Here is a 16000-nt window from a genome sequence, read left to right as displayed (position 1 = left end):
ATCATATTGTACCAAAACATATAAATTTCGTATACGAAAATAAAATAAGCCTACATTATGGATGATCTACATATATTCATCTAATTCGTAATAAATACATTCGAAAACAGTCAGGGAGTTTCTTTGTACACTTCTCGCGAAAACGACACATGAATAGTTCTAATGTCATCACCGCCTTACGGGAACAATTATTTTTATATTTGTTTCCACAGCAAGAACAATTGATGCACTGGTGTTTCAAAAACAATCATACCCAGGAAATTACAGTTTATGTTAAAATAGAGATAATTCAATTATATATTCTCTCATTTTATGCAGATACCAGACATTCTTTAACGTAGGTTTCTACTGAAATACAAACTCCCCGAGTCCCTGCCTGGCAGCTGATAACGAGAAATGTCAAATAGGCGGGAGGTATAAAGAAGGTAGTCTTCGTATGATGCGATGACAGAAACCTAGGAACGGCAATTGATTGCACCCGTATAAAGGCTCAACATGTCTCGACAGTCGTGGCCAGAGCTTGTTGGGAAGGTACGTATGATTCGATTCGTGCTTGACACTTAGAAGAGTCATTTTCATGGCAGACAGTCGGTTCGCTGACAGACTAGCTCCATTTTCGGGGCGGCGCTTGAAATCGGGCTTAAGCCTCTGAGAAAAGACTAATGTTGTAATGAATGTGAAGAGTGAATGGGCATAATTCTTACCACCATCTACATGTGAAAGATTTCTGGTTTGTCTTAAACGAAACACCAACTTCATTCTTAAAAAAAACTGTGGTTAATTACTACTGAGCGATTTGATGTTGCCCCAAAGTCACCTGCTTCCCCGTCTCCTGCCAACAGAACCACATGCAGATTACATAACTGTCACTAGAACACTGCGGTTAAGTGGAAGTGACGTAATGTGAGGAAAGATTTTCAGTTAGTATATAAAGTGTGTAACAAGCTCATTAGTTTGTTGATTTCTAGATGTCAACAAACACATGACGAATCATTGCTGTTAACTGGTCCCAAGTGTCAGGTAATAGTGTCACCATGCACGGATCACAACAGTTCATCTTAAATGGTCTATGTTTATGTTTGTGAGTGCAAAGCTAGCGTTGTGGAGTCCTGCAATATATAACTTAATCAGATGACTCGACCCCAACGTCGCTTCCAAGATAGAAAATGCATTTAGATTTGTTTTCATCAAGTTAACAAATCAAAACTGCATAATAGTTGTAGTAAATGATTGATGATCAAAAGAATTTAGCATAACACAACTTCTAACATAACAATTTATAACAATTATTATGAGGGATTTTGTAACTCAGAAGCTAGGCAAAGCAGACGACAAGATTAAATGACAGTAGATAGTGAAAACATAAAGTTTTCGTTTTTCACAACAGTTGTCATGATTTCAATTGTAGACAAGGATAGCAATGAAATGGACTACATAGGGCCTGATCGGCTAAAGTGTATCTGGGTTATGTGCTTCATACAGTGTGTACTCATCAGGCGGAGATGCCTTTATATAGAGGAGAATCTCAGTGGTAGTGTTATTGGTGACATCACAAGGGCGTTCTCCAACTGTGACGTCACAACTGCACAGCATGCCGGTTGGGGATTCCCTGCGAGTGTGTGGCGACGTTGTGTTGCCATGTATACAGACTAATAGCTTAGTAATCTTATTAATCACTCAAGTGATTTGTGATGTTATGATTCCAGTTTCGGGATTGCTATGAGAACTACAATGATTTTGCGACATTGTTGTTAGAGTGGATTATCTAAAAATGTAAGTGTAGAAGCTTGCTTGTGTTTTTATATGTAAAACATTGTTTGGATAAAGAGTGAGTAAAACTCAGAGTTTGTGTGTTAATTGGACGGGGGAAAACTCTCCGTAGGGGAGAGTCGGAGTCCCGAGTTATCGAATTACTAATTAGGGAAAAATAACAATACTTATGATAAAGGTACTCTATATAATATATTGATATTAGGTGAATAATACAATACAAAGATGTTGTGTAGGTTGATTTGTTTTTTTTGGCACTTGGGCACGGTGGCTCACATGATGGTGGCTACAAAGAACTTCTAGACTGCCAGTTCTGTAGTTGTGAGCAGCATGGAAGTTCTGAGACTGTCAGGCTGAAGGAGTTGTTGGCACAGACACAGAAATGTAACCAAGGGCATCAGTTAAAGCATTCATGCTAGTGGAAGCGTCTTTTCACGAATAGAACTAGGCAATATTGTATTTTGCTATGAATTTTTCTAGTTTGTAAAGTCTTAGGACTGTATCATTTGTTATACAAAAAACAATGGGATTGTGCATATTCTTGGGATATATTTTCAGCTTGAGTGTCTTTTAGCCTGTACAATACAATGTACTATATGTGCCAATATTTCGTGATGCTTAGCTATTTTTGTTCAGCATTTCTTGATGAAAAATGTTAGAAATTAATTGAAAACATTATTATTTTTCCTTATGCTTAATTGCTTACTCTCCTCTTCCTGGCGAAGGTAGTGGAACACCTGAAATCCTTTGAAGTTCCCTTCTAAAGGAAGCTAACATAAAATCACACTCACCCAAGTATTACCTCCCCTTTCCTGCGCACATGGTCAGCTGACCGCCATGCTACTTCACTCTCTCCCTGGAGGCAGCTAGGGTCCCGTACACGGCAATGTCTTTCATTCTTTCGATTTTTCCAACTAAATTTGTGCTGTATACGGTTTTTGGCGTGTATATATTTGTTATTATGATACAATTTTGTAATTTTTGTGTCTGTTTCTAACATATAACGTCAACTGAGACTTAGTCTCAGTTGACGAAATCGTGTTTTCAGTGCAGATTACGGCTGTTGGCGGTTGACCCGCATGTACTTTGCCCGGCGTGTAAACCTTTATGTTCTGCTCACATTCATTGCGTATTTTGCATTAAATTATCTGAAGCAGAATTTTTGTTATATTTACGCTCTGGTCATAGACATGCTAGAGACAAGCAATGTCGGCTTACATTAGCTATGTCTAAGTCTAGTGAGATAAAGTCGGTGAATTGTTGATGTTGAGATTCATTCCAGTGAGAAGCCAGCCGTATCTCCAAAGTCGAGTCCGGGGTCGGGGGAGTCCCCTCCAAAGACTCAGTAGAGATCATCTGTTGAGACAGGAACGTCTCAGACAAAGAAAATTAAGAAGTCAAAGTCATCATCTGCTAGATCAATGCAGATAAAGAAGTCATTTGAGGAGGAGATAGTCCCCTTAGGAGAACACCAATATTTTGACAAGTCTCCGTTAATGATACAGAGTGAAGACACCATGCATCAGACTTCGGCAAATAGTTTGACACTGATGGTATCTTAAACACCTCAGAACACATCTCATGTACAACAGACATTACAGATGTTGAATGCACTCACGGGCATTGTAGACAACTCTTCAACACAGTCGTCAGTGCACGCTCCAATTGCATTCGTTGCAGGCGTCTTCATGCAACAATTACCACGCAGATGATGAACCTCATGGAACCAAGATTGGAAGAGGACTCGTCAGCTATGTTGACTGTGAATCAACGAGAGCATTCATCTAGATCTGCACTCACATCTGAGGATGAAGAGGATGTGTATGCATGCTCGCACTCCAGAAAATCCAGATCTAGATCTTGAGATTGCAGCACAGAGAAGGATATACCCACACCGAGTGAGTGCACTCACACGAGTAACTATAGGAGTGAGTGCACTTGTGGATGGACTCTTCAGCGGAAAAGGTCTCCTTCAGTCTTTATTTATTTATAGAAGACGTTGTATGCAGTCATCCTCCCCTTCGGACTTAGACTCACGCAGTCAGGATTGTCGGCGATATATGAATTCTTCTTTCTCTAGGAGGAATGACGTTAGACATCAGCATGAATTGTCACCGGAGGAAGACTTATTTTCAGACTCGGAAATCACATCATGGATCACAGATGGTTTAAACCTGACTTCCCCATCTAAGGATACCAACGAGTTCAACACATACATGATGAAGAATGACAACATTGATACGTTAACATTTCCAACGAAACCTGAGACTTTGTCTACAGCGTTCAAGACAGCAACCTAGTTTCAACAGCAACATGTAACGCCTTTTAACACACACCATTTCCCTCTTCATAATATGGTGCCATTCATCAGACGCCAGAGGTCAATGAAAGCTATAAAGTCATCAACCCAGCTCGTAATAGATTTTACAAGGTGGAAGACAAAAGAGTGGCGCAGCTGGACACTACTACGAGGCGAACCTTTTTAGGATTATCTCGATCTAGAGCCATCAATGAGACTCTCATCGCTAAGTTTAGCAATCCAGTAAAAGAGAATGATCCTGTCGGTACTCGTTACACAGAGGAAGGTTCAGCAATTTATGTCTGAGCATTTAGCTTCTACCACTGCGGGAATTAATCTACCTTGTGGGCAGGGGCTCCTGTCCGCCACCTCAAAGATTGAGAACTTCACAAAGCCCTTGTATCAAGCCCCATGGTCTGCACCTACGGTATTCAACAGAAGGATTGAAGGGTAGTAAGATCGGTTGCTCAAGATTCAAGGGAAGTTATGACGATAAAATCCATTGACACTTTGACTTCTGTCCTTAAACAGACAAATCAATGTTACACTAGCAACTCCAAGTTTTCCTGGGTCCAAAGAGCGAGGGACAAGAAATTCAATGGTACAGGGGAGAAATCGTCTTCTTTATTTCATCGCCCCTATGGAGGAAGTAAACGCTCTCAGACATCAGGAAGATCATCTAGGAGCAGAGGAGGTAATAAACACTGAAGATCAGGTTCGGAACGACTGGAGCCTTCCACCCCCAGCCGTTCCCCTACAACCATCTCAAGTGGGCAGACGTCTTCAAAGCTACTGGGAAAATTGGGGAATCCTCAATGACAACTGTGTCATAAATATTCTACGAGACGGCTACAAGATCCCACTGGAGGATACACCACCGTCTTTTCTGATGTGGTGGACTCGCTGATCGAATGTCTGCTCAGGAACCTATATGTTAGAACCGGTATTCAACAACCATCCCTACAAGGATGGGGAGCTCATCTGGGAAACGAGGTAGCAGCGGGAATCTGGAACAAAGAGGAACAAGCTCTTCACACCAACCAGTTGGAAATCAAAGGAGTCATTCATGCCATCCACCACTGGTCGACAGCATTGAGAAACAAGTTATTAATGATCCACACAGACAACTCAACAGTAGCGTTTTACATAAACAAACAAGGATCAACAAGATCACTATTTCTGCTACGCCTAACATTTCACCTGTTCAACCTAGCTGACAGTCTGAATCTTCAAGTAAAAGCATGTCACATACCAAGAGCCTGCAACATCATGGCAGACGCCTTATCTTGTCCCCTGCGTCCATCTCCAACAGAATGGATGCTGCATCGGGAAGCGTTTCAACTAATCAGTCAAACTTTCAGATCACCGCAAATAGATCTATTTGCAACAAGATTCAACAAACATGCAACAACCTTTGTGTCGCTAGTACCAGATACCAGTACCTAGCCTGGGCAACAGACGCTCTCGGCATTCCGTGGGAAGGACTAAATGTGTACGCGTTTCCCCCTCCAGCACTGTTACCAAAAGTCATCGAGTATATCAGACAAACAAACAGGTTACAACTGATTTTGGTCGTGCCTTTCTGACCAACGAGAGTTTGGTTTCCAACACTTATAGAAGAGCTAGGACAACCATCACTACAGTTACCAAAGTGGAAGAATCTTCTCATTCATCCCCACACAAAACAAATTCACGGCCAACCATCAGTATTCCGTCTTTATGTATGGACCGTATTAAAACTTGTTTGAAATGCAGAGGATATTCAGCGAGAGCAGTGAAAGCAGTCACCTTACCTTTACAGAAATCCACTTGGACACTTTATGACGACAAGTGGAAACGGTTTGAGACATACACCAGAAAAAAAGGGATTTTCGGCAAACAAGGTAACTCATCCTCAAATAGCAGATTATTTATGCTATTTACATCAGTCTAAAGGTCTGAAGAGTTCTACATTATCTACATATTTAGCGGCTCTCAGCTCAGTCATCACCATGGGAACAGGGACCAAACTGACTTAAGTACCAGAGCTCATTGCCGTATTACATTTGTTCAAGTTGGAAGATCAACAACACAGATTTAGAGCTCCAGCATGGGGTGTAAATACTGTACTCCAGCATGTGATGCATATGAACCACTTGATTGAACTTCAATTGAAATGTTAATGCAAGAATATCAGAAATTCATGCTCTAGACTTTAATTGAGTGAGCTTCAACACAAGTCACCAAGAAACAGCTCATTTAGGTCTAAGATGGGATTTCATAGCAAAGAATCAACTGCCAGGTCAACCGGAGAGACAGTTCCATATAACGGTTTTGTCTTCAATCTTAGGACCACATGATACACAAGATTTATCATTATGTCCAGTCAGAGCATTGAAAATATATATATTGCACGTACAAAATCTAGAGAACAATGGTTCAAGCGCCTTTTTATCCCTATATCTACTGAGACACACATGGAAGTATCCAGCAACACTTATCTCAGTGCGGATCAGAGCTGTTATACGTAGAGCATATAAAGCAGCAGGATTAGACCCTCCACGAGCCTCAAACGCACATGAAGTCAGAGCTCAAGCCTCTACACTAATGCAGCACGATAATTGATCGCTATCTACTGTTATGGAAGGCTGTTTTTGGAAGTCAAATACAGTATTTGCCAACCATTATCTACGAGACATAGCCACAGAGGACGTCACTGGCATTCATCAGTTTGGACCACTTGTCGCCCAGCAACTAACAGTTCCCCCGAGGACACTGACTTAATTCACCCGATTTAGTACGTGACTTACGGAAGCCAGACGCTCTGCGGAATGTTTTGGTGGAAAGTCTATGTGCATGTCTTGAACAGACCAGCATGAGTGATTATGACCTTGCATTCATTATGAAGATAATCATACATGAAGAAAGGTCGCAACAGTTTCGATGCTCATATCGTGATATTTAGTTGCATCAGAAACTAAGAAGACTCTAGTTATATGAGTGTCATCACGTACCAGTCAACGAAACTTTCTTTTCGACTGGATGTGATTCCACCCAAAATCTACAATGAATACGAAAAGAATAAGACTGAATTATCGCTGTTACAAGTTCCTGTTAGGGGGGGGAATTATTGGACGTAATTTACAACTGACAGCAGAATCCAGTGTGGCCTGATCCACAGCTGTTTCCTTCGGATTCTGTAAGCAATTAAGCATAAGTCAGGATAAGGAAAAATATGTAATTTTCTGAATAAAATTGATATTTTATACTTATCCTGGCTCATGGCTAAAGCCCTCCAAGCCACCCCTCACAGACACGCTGAATTCTCACATTTTCGTGTCCGGCGATTACAGGAGAGAGTGAAGTAGCATGGTGGTCAGCTGACCATGTGCGCAGGAAAGGGGAGGTAATACTCGGGTGAGTGTGATTTTACGTCCGTTTCTTTTAGAAGGGTACTTCAAGGGATTTCAGGTGTTCCACTACCTTCACCAGGAAGAGGAGAGTAAGCAATTAAGCATGAGTCAGGATAAGTATAAAACATCAATTTTATTCAGAAAATTACATTTTTCAGCCGTGGAAAGAAGCTGAAGATGCTATACGGAGGGATTACCCAAATTTATCTGTATGTATTATGCTTCTGTGTGTTTCTTGCTGAAAGTACTGCCTCTCTAGCGTAGTAGATAGAGTATCTGCCTGGAGAGTAAAACTATGCTGGTTCAATTGCTGGCATCTTCATTCCAAAAAGTGTTAAAAGAGGATACTTGTTGTTTCCCTGCTTAGTGTTCAGTATTGAAGGGATGAAGCAAATCAGCTAAAGTGGATCTGAGTGTGGTATCTATCTTCATCTGTGGAAGTTTGGCTTTGTAGCTTAGTTCTATACAACTGCAAAACAGGCCAGACCAGTTTTATTGTTTCGCAGAGTTTTGTGTTCAGAAAACTGTTGCAGGAGGCAAAAGAAATCACCAGTCAAAGTAATACTCTTTCTAAGTACTTTTAGTATGAAGTGTATATGGGGCCAAAACAATTTTAAAATAATGTTCTTGCAAGTATACATTTTTGGCCAATAAAAGTTTTGTGTTTTTTATTCTTAAAAAATATGAGAAATTCGCCTTATGGAGAAGGTAAAATGTTTGCTACTTTTAAAAAAAAAGAATATGTGAATTCTTAAGTTCATATGAAAAAGAAATTCAGTACATCATTTCTTCTCTGAATCCAAAAATAATTGATGAACAACCTTTCAATATTATGTCCAAAACAAAATACAATCAAATACTGTTCAGCTGAACTTTGATGTCTAAGTTGAGGTTGTCTTGGTGTATGAACTTGGTCTGTGCTTTTTATATGTTTAACCATCATTTTGCTCTTGCTTTCAACCTCAGATAAGTTGAAGTATTTATTTACATGGGTCCCCTCAACCTTAACAAAATGGTTGTCTTCATGAATGTCTTCTGCATTAGATTCAAGTGCTGCCTGAAAACTCCCGTGTGAACCAAGATGTCCGACCAGACCGAGTGCGTATCATCATGAAGGGAGACGGCACAGTGGCTCAACCTCCACAAATTGGATGAGATTATGATGGAGAACCCTAAACCAATTCATTTATGATACTTTTACAAGGCCTACTATCATCTTTACCTAGTTCCAGTGTAAAAGAAGATAACAATGTGCCTTCACACGTTGGATAAAATGGAGATGAAGAAATTGAACCAGGTTCATATGCTTTACATCAGAAGCTCATTAGAAAATAGCACAATCGTCTTTTTTACAAATTTCGCTATGTGTCTACTTTCAGCCTAAGGACACATTAGCCACACAACTTGAAGAAGAAGACTGATGAAAGGGGTGGATGTTAACATGGTTACTCCCCGAGGATTTTGTTTGTATGGGTTGTGACGGTGACGGTCTCATTGTGCCTATATAAACATCATGGGTTGTATGTTAGAAAGAACTTTTCATTGATTTGGTTCACATCCACCATGGTAACCAAACCTGTAGTTTATAAGCAGAGTGTCAGCTTCACCTTATAATACTGGTATCCATGGCTACAATGAAAAAATAGTCAGTCTGTTGCTCAGTTGTTAAATCATATTCTTATTGGAATGTTTTGGTTTTTGTGTCAAGCAATATTTGTAGGAAAGAATGCAGATACACACAGATGTAAGCATCCTCGTTATCTCCGGGGTATACGTTCCAATAAGTCTCCACTATACCCTGGACGCATCTACGTCAGGGTCGGAAAATTTTATTACCTCACTTTGCAGGCTCCGCATTCTCACAGTAGCCAATCAACTAAACTGCCGTCACAACTGAACTTGCCAGTGTCAACAAAGATAGCGGTCACAGCTGCGAAGATTTGTTCGCAATGCGACTCAGGTTTTGGGGGAAATCATACAGACACATTGATAGATCTGAAAATTTAAACAAAACATATGCAAGAACTCCTGCCTATTTCAGAGACCATCTGCACGGTTTGTTTTGCCAAGTTTAATCGGTTAGATCATTTAAAAAGCGAAAGTGAGTTGTGATTGGTTCGTTCAGCTTCACATCGTATACACCTGATTGGATAAAAAGCCAACCAAGGGCGGTACATGTAATACAGTAATGTTCGTTTATAACGAAGTCAAAGGGACTGTTGTTTTCAGTTCGTTGTAAGCGAAGTTTGTTCTAAGCGATTCGGGAATGTTCATGAATATTCGGAAATTACCAAGAATCGTCACCACGCCACTGGTTGCAAACAAGATCATGTTCACACAGAAAGACAAAACCAACGAACATATAATTGTCATTGATGATTCACTTCATCATCGATCATGTATTTTATTATGCATCTTTAACAAAGTCGGTAATTTTGTGCTTCTGTGACGTCAGCCAATCATCAACAGACGAGCTTTCTCCGTGTGTCATGGCTGAACATACCCCTCGTCGCTTTTTATTTCTCTCTAACCACGACTGATTGGCCTTGAAATCTGTATGTCCAAGTCTGCTGCAATGTCAGTCATGGATTTACCGCCTGCATCTACAGCTTGGATGATTTGGTATTTTGTGGCGAGATCTAGAGCTTTACGTTTCCCAGATCACTATTTATGCCTTGACAATGTCAACAAGATTAACAAGATTAAATGAATGATAAAAATTCACAGGTAAGTTTATTTTATTATCCCCTTGATCCCATGTGAGGAAGCCTGTTTGTTTTCACAAGCTAATTGGTGACATGTGAGATGACACGCGAGTGGATTTGGATCAGCTGTTCATTTTAAACACGTCAATTAACGCGTGAAATAGCACAGAGGGACCCGTCAATTTGTTTGTTGTAACAGATAATTCGTACTATCAGTGTTCGGTGTATGCGGTAGTTAATTCATAACAATATATAGGAAGCAGTTGGGACTTCTGAATTTGTTCGTTGTAACCGGCAATTCGTTGTAAGCGTGTACGTTATAAGTGAACTTTACTGTATATTCATGGGGCTGAGCCATAGATGCATCCATGGTATAGTGGAGACTTGTCGGAACTTATACCTTGGAGATATCGAGGATGAGATGTAAGAGGAACATAATGTATTCCTGTTTTGTTTAATATAACATACTGTATTCTGATGGTTTCACATTTAATCTACAATTCCCACCTGAATCATTTTGCTTGATGTAGATCGACTTGAAGATGTTGTGAAAGGTCAATCAATCCACAACTAGTGGAACAAAGTGAACGCAACACATTCATGCCAGCAGACATCTATCACCTAGTAGTATACTTCATTTAAATTTATTTACACATATTTTTGTTGTCATGTTTGCTTGTCGAACTGTAGTTTGTGCAAATATTATTTTGAACACATGTTGTGAGATTGTTGCCTTCATCTGTGTCAAAATGTTTTGTACGTCTTTGTTATGTGCTTATCATAGCTTTTGGTGCTATGTGTGATATTGAATGGCAAGGATCCAATCCAGCCCTGTTATGTCATGTTACCTGAGTATTAATCATGTTTTTACAATAAAAATGGTGCAAATTGGTGTCACATGTACTTTCAGTATAAATGGGTGTTGTTTGTAATCCCTCTATTTTCTAACTGCTTGGATTCTAGTCATGGTGGAGAGTGGAATGTTGGTGGTTTGATGCATATGCATGTGAAAGCATGGTAAAAGATGTCACTAGTTTCCTGCCTGGAGCAACAAGGACTGGTCAGCCCAGATCAAAGTTCTCCTTGTTAAACTGCAGCAGTGTATGTTGGTATTTTTGCATCATCACACATAAAGCTTTTACATCGCAGTATATGTGGAATAATCTTGGAACACGATCCAAGGCATCATTTTACTCTGCTCATTATTTCCTAATTACATGTGGATATATAGCTTTCAATGATTCTCCAATACGAACAAAATTGCTTTGCATGATCAGGAATATTACTAAATTACAGAAAATACAGTTTTTAAGTTTATATGTTTACATGATACCACCTGATTTACCAGGAAATGTTTGTAATTTTATTGTAATTTTCTGCATTGGCTGAGTGGTCACATATCATTGTATTTATTTCCAAATGCATGTAAAATAAATAAACCACACCCATGAAAGTGGATTTCATTACTATGAATTGTTGAGGGATTTCACTTTGTGAATGAAACTATATTCATTCAAGCTTTTTGTTTTGTTTTTTCACTCACCTTGGTTACGCAAATGACATGTGTTAATGTTCTTTTTCTAAGTATAGTATGTATCTCTTCCCCTGGAATGTTCATCAATAAGTGTGTCTGCTTTAATTTGTATAACTGATTTTGCTAAAACCATTGTAGATAATGCACTTGTGTTGTTCAGTTTAATTTAGTAATTTTTACCATGGATCCTTACAAAAGCCTGCAAATTGTTTTTTTTCTGTGAAGTGCAAACAAAATAAAGTCAGTCCTTAATTTTCAAAATCATATTTTAGTCAAAGGCATGGTCCTTTGTAAGTGTTCAAAGTTGTTTTATGCATTTATGTTGTTCAAAAGATGGGTGAGTTTAGCTTTACACCACACACAAGCAATATTCCAGCTTTAAAGGCGGTGGTCTGTAAATATCTTAGTATGGACCAGACAATCCAATGGTGGACAGCACGAGCATCATTCTATGCAGTTGGGATACGATGAGATGTGTCAGCCAGGTCAGCAAGTCTGACTACTGACAATGTTTGTCACCTCTTACAACAAGCATGGGTTACTGAAGATCAGTTCTAACCCAGAACTTCACCAACAATAATGAGTGTGTGTTTGTGGACAATTTTATGTTATAACCATGCAGGTAGTGTTTGTTTTTAGACACAGGTTTTGTACTATAGGCAAGTACCGGTAGATGAACTGTGATTAGTCAGTTTCTGTAGCATTTATAAGTTTTTGTTCATCTGTACTAACTTCTCTCTGACAGTTTGTCGTGTTAACAGTCTTTATGTGATGACAACTGTGGGTTAGGATGTGAGGAAATCAATATTTTCATAAAACACTGGAATGTGTTTTCAGAGTTGTGCCCCTTTGTGTCCAGGATCTACTAATTGTAGGCTATAATTCCAGATTTGTATAATTTGTGATAATTGATTTTACCAATGCCTGCAACTGTCATTTTTAGTTTCCTACTGCTAAACTGAGATCCTGATATGTATAATTTAAAAAAACACGAACATTTCACTGAGTGAAATTGTTTCTGTCAGGTGTTTATTGTGAAGCTGTTTAGACAAAGATAATGGCCAACCATGAAGCATGTAGCAATGGTGCCTTGTATTGACAGCGTCGTCATAAATCAGCTTTGAGTCATCTAAACTGTGTCTTTTGTCTCTTACTGTGAGGAAATTTCTACTGCACATTCTGAATCTCATTGATTTTCCAGCAAGTCTACTCTCACTGGAAACCATTATTATCCTTTCTGCCCAACCCTGACTAAATGTAGCAACTCTTGATTTTCACAAGTTCAGAAACGCCCATTTCATTCAGGATCCTTTTCAGTATAAGTGGACTTGCTGCTGGTTACAAAATTCTGTATTTTCAGAGACTTGGCAAGCTGACACTGAAACTGTCAAGGTGTACAAAGATGTACCAGTAACGTTTAATTGTATGTGACTAGACAGGACTGGTTTTGATTTTATCATATGCCATTGATATTTTAGTTAATGCTTCACTCAACAATGAAAAATTGTACACGATAGCTGTCTTGAAAATTTCAAAATTCAAACTGACAAGAATATCCAATGATCGACATCATCAACATCAATCTTTGCAATCAGCATACCATATACAGGGGAAGCTGTCAAAACTGGCATTTGTCCAATCCGGCAAGTTGTCACCACCGGCATAAAATCTCAGTCCCCTACATGGTTTGTAAATACATCATCAGCTCTACAATCCGGCACGTTTTCTAAACTGGACTCTTTCTTGAGTCTCAACAAGTGCCAGTTAAGACAGCTTCCACTGTATTAACAAAGTCATTGAGTCTGACCAACTGATTGTGTTATTTGCCTGAAAAAAAAACCCAACTCCTATCCAGATCTGTGTGTGGCTCTTGCATTAGATCAAAATACAGCTCAAAATACCTGTAATAGTACACTCATTAACATCAAGATCAATATTATTCTGATGTAACTTACCGTTAACATACTTGTCTTGTTTGGCGGTAAACATGTACTGGTTTGAAGTAATTTGTGTTAACCCTTTGCACAAGCATATCCAATACACATGACAAATTAGTGGCCTTCAGCAAGGTCTTCGTATTATGGAAAAATATCAAAGAAAGTGCTTGTGACAGACTTACCTGAAAAAGAAACCCTGAAGGAACACAACCATCGAGGCCCACTCAGGTTTCTGACCCTAATTTGCCCCATTGAAATGTGAGGGGTTAACATTAAGTGTGACAGTTGCTACATTTGGATGCAGTTAAGTCATGACATTCCTGTCACAGGAGACATTTTTGCTGGCTAAGGTTATTTCATGGCCACTTCAGCTGGTGTAATCATTGACATAATATATGTTCTATTTTGTTTTCAGAATGGTGTCATTTAGTACATTACTTGGTAATTTCCATCAACCATCTTAGAAGTTTTTATTCATCTTTGAAAGAAGCTTAAAAAAGTTAAACATATATTCAAAATATGTTCCATGTTTATACTTCAAGATTCTGCTGGCACTTTTAGAGACGCCCTAGCTGGAATAATTCCAGTTTTAATGCCTGGTAGTTTCAGAGGTGTCAAAACTCCCAACAGCTGGTCAGACAGCAGACAACACCCCTAAACAAAATATCCGGCACGATGACACATTCAACAAAGTCGTTCCCCCTGACCACCCTTTCCAATAAGCTGCCTCTTATACTTCACACTGGTTCATGTGGAGCTGATCTGAAAAGGAATCCTTCTGTCTTTCTTTTGGCTGGTGAAATGTACCATATTTGACTGTAACATATTAGTATGTGATACTCCTCAAATTAAACCATGGTTGAAAGAGAAGTTACTTGAATAGTATGTATAAACTATCAAAAATATACATCCCTCCAAACATTTAATCTGCAACTGGAACTATTTTGTTGTACCCTTGAGAGAGCAGGGTTCTGATCAGGGACATGCCAGTTTTGTACAGGTTTACTTCACCTTGATGCTGGAGACAGGGAACCCTTGTTCATGTGGGGCAAGCCAACCAGTGTGTAAAATAGCCACTGGCCCCCTAGCTCGTCTCTAGTTAAAATCCAGTCAGGCTAGTAATCTCCGTAGTTACTGGCCCAACTGACTGGTGAAGTTTCATTGAGTCACTGTGTAAATATGTCGCTCTTTCCATCTTACAAGCATTGACACTAAGGTGACAATCCCCCGCTGCCGCTGCATATTATCATATCAAACTTACAAATAAATGAAAGTACAGGTCGTGGTTTAAGAGGAAGTAAAATGTCAACAAAATCATTACTCTCAAACTCTCTTGATATCTTGCACTGAAGTTGTTCAAACACAATTAAATTTTGAAGAGTCATTTAGACCTTGACAAGTGTAGGAAACTCCTAAAAATAAAACAAGACAACTTAAAAATGTTGCCGTGCTATCATGTACCCAGCCCTGTATGAAATGAATTTATGTGTGATTGAGATAGACTATCAGGAAAGACCATCACTGTTCATTGGCTGAAAGCATTCCCTAGGCCAACCACATTTAGTTTAGATAAATGGGCAGGCTGATATGTGGAAGTTATGGTTTGATTGATCATGAACTATACAGACGTCATCTAGCTACCACATTTGTAAATTATTTTCGAAGTATTTCCTGTAGTCAATGACATGGTCAAATGTATACCCTTGGAAAATGTATTGGCCTGGAGGGCTTGCTGTGAAATAAAGTTGTAAGCCCACTATGTAATTAACAAGCAGCAGGCCACCAGGCAGATACTACTTCATATACTGCCTCGACATGTCATGGTGTATGAAATTTGGACAAAATAGTAATAAAGGAATTGTTTGTAAAAAAATATTCAAAGTAAGTGTTGTTCGATCATATAAATTTGTCAGTGAAGTATTCTTCATTGGAATCAGGTGCTGAAAAACTGTATTTAACAAGCTTAACATGCAGTCTAACACACTGAAATCTTCAAAGTGTTGCCATGACCTTGTAGATTAACACTGAAGGTCACCAAAATCGACTGGTCCTTCGATAAAGCTTCGTGTTGAAAGAAAATACAAGGAATGGTTCTCGAGATATCTCACTGTCAAGCTTAACATGCAGCCTACCATGCTGAAATGTTCAATGTGTTGCCATGACCTTGAAAATTAACTGAAGGTCACCAAAACTGACTGGGTCCTGCATCTTCCCTAGATAAAGCTTGGTGATGAATATGAAGAAAATCCAGTGAACGGTTCTCGCTGACATGGTAAAATGCTAAAGTCCCCTTGTGTCAGTTTTAAATCCCTACGACATTTTTAACAATATTTGAATAAAATATTTACAAAAGCAAACACTAC

At 39.1% G+C, this 16000-nt stretch overlaps 1 long non-coding RNA gene across 1 annotated transcript; it reads left to right on the top strand.

Moving 5' to 3' along the window:
- The first annotated feature begins 202 nt into the window (after positions 1-202).
- On the top strand, positions 203-12834 carry LOC137274575 (uncharacterized). Its single transcript, XR_010956186.1, has 3 exons — positions 203-531; positions 7620-7670; positions 8506-12834. It is a non-coding gene; the product is annotated as an uncharacterized lncRNA (long non-coding RNA).
- Positions 12835-16000: the final 3166 nt, after the last annotated feature.

This window comes from Haliotis asinina, chromosome 2 (assembly GCF_037392515.1).
Source record: "Haliotis asinina isolate JCU_RB_2024 chromosome 2, JCU_Hal_asi_v2, whole genome shotgun sequence".
NCBI lineage: Eukaryota > Metazoa > Mollusca > Gastropoda > Lepetellida > Haliotidae > Haliotis > Haliotis asinina.
The sequence above is the reverse complement of the archived record's forward strand: the minus strand, read 5'-3'. Positions and strand labels throughout refer to the sequence as shown.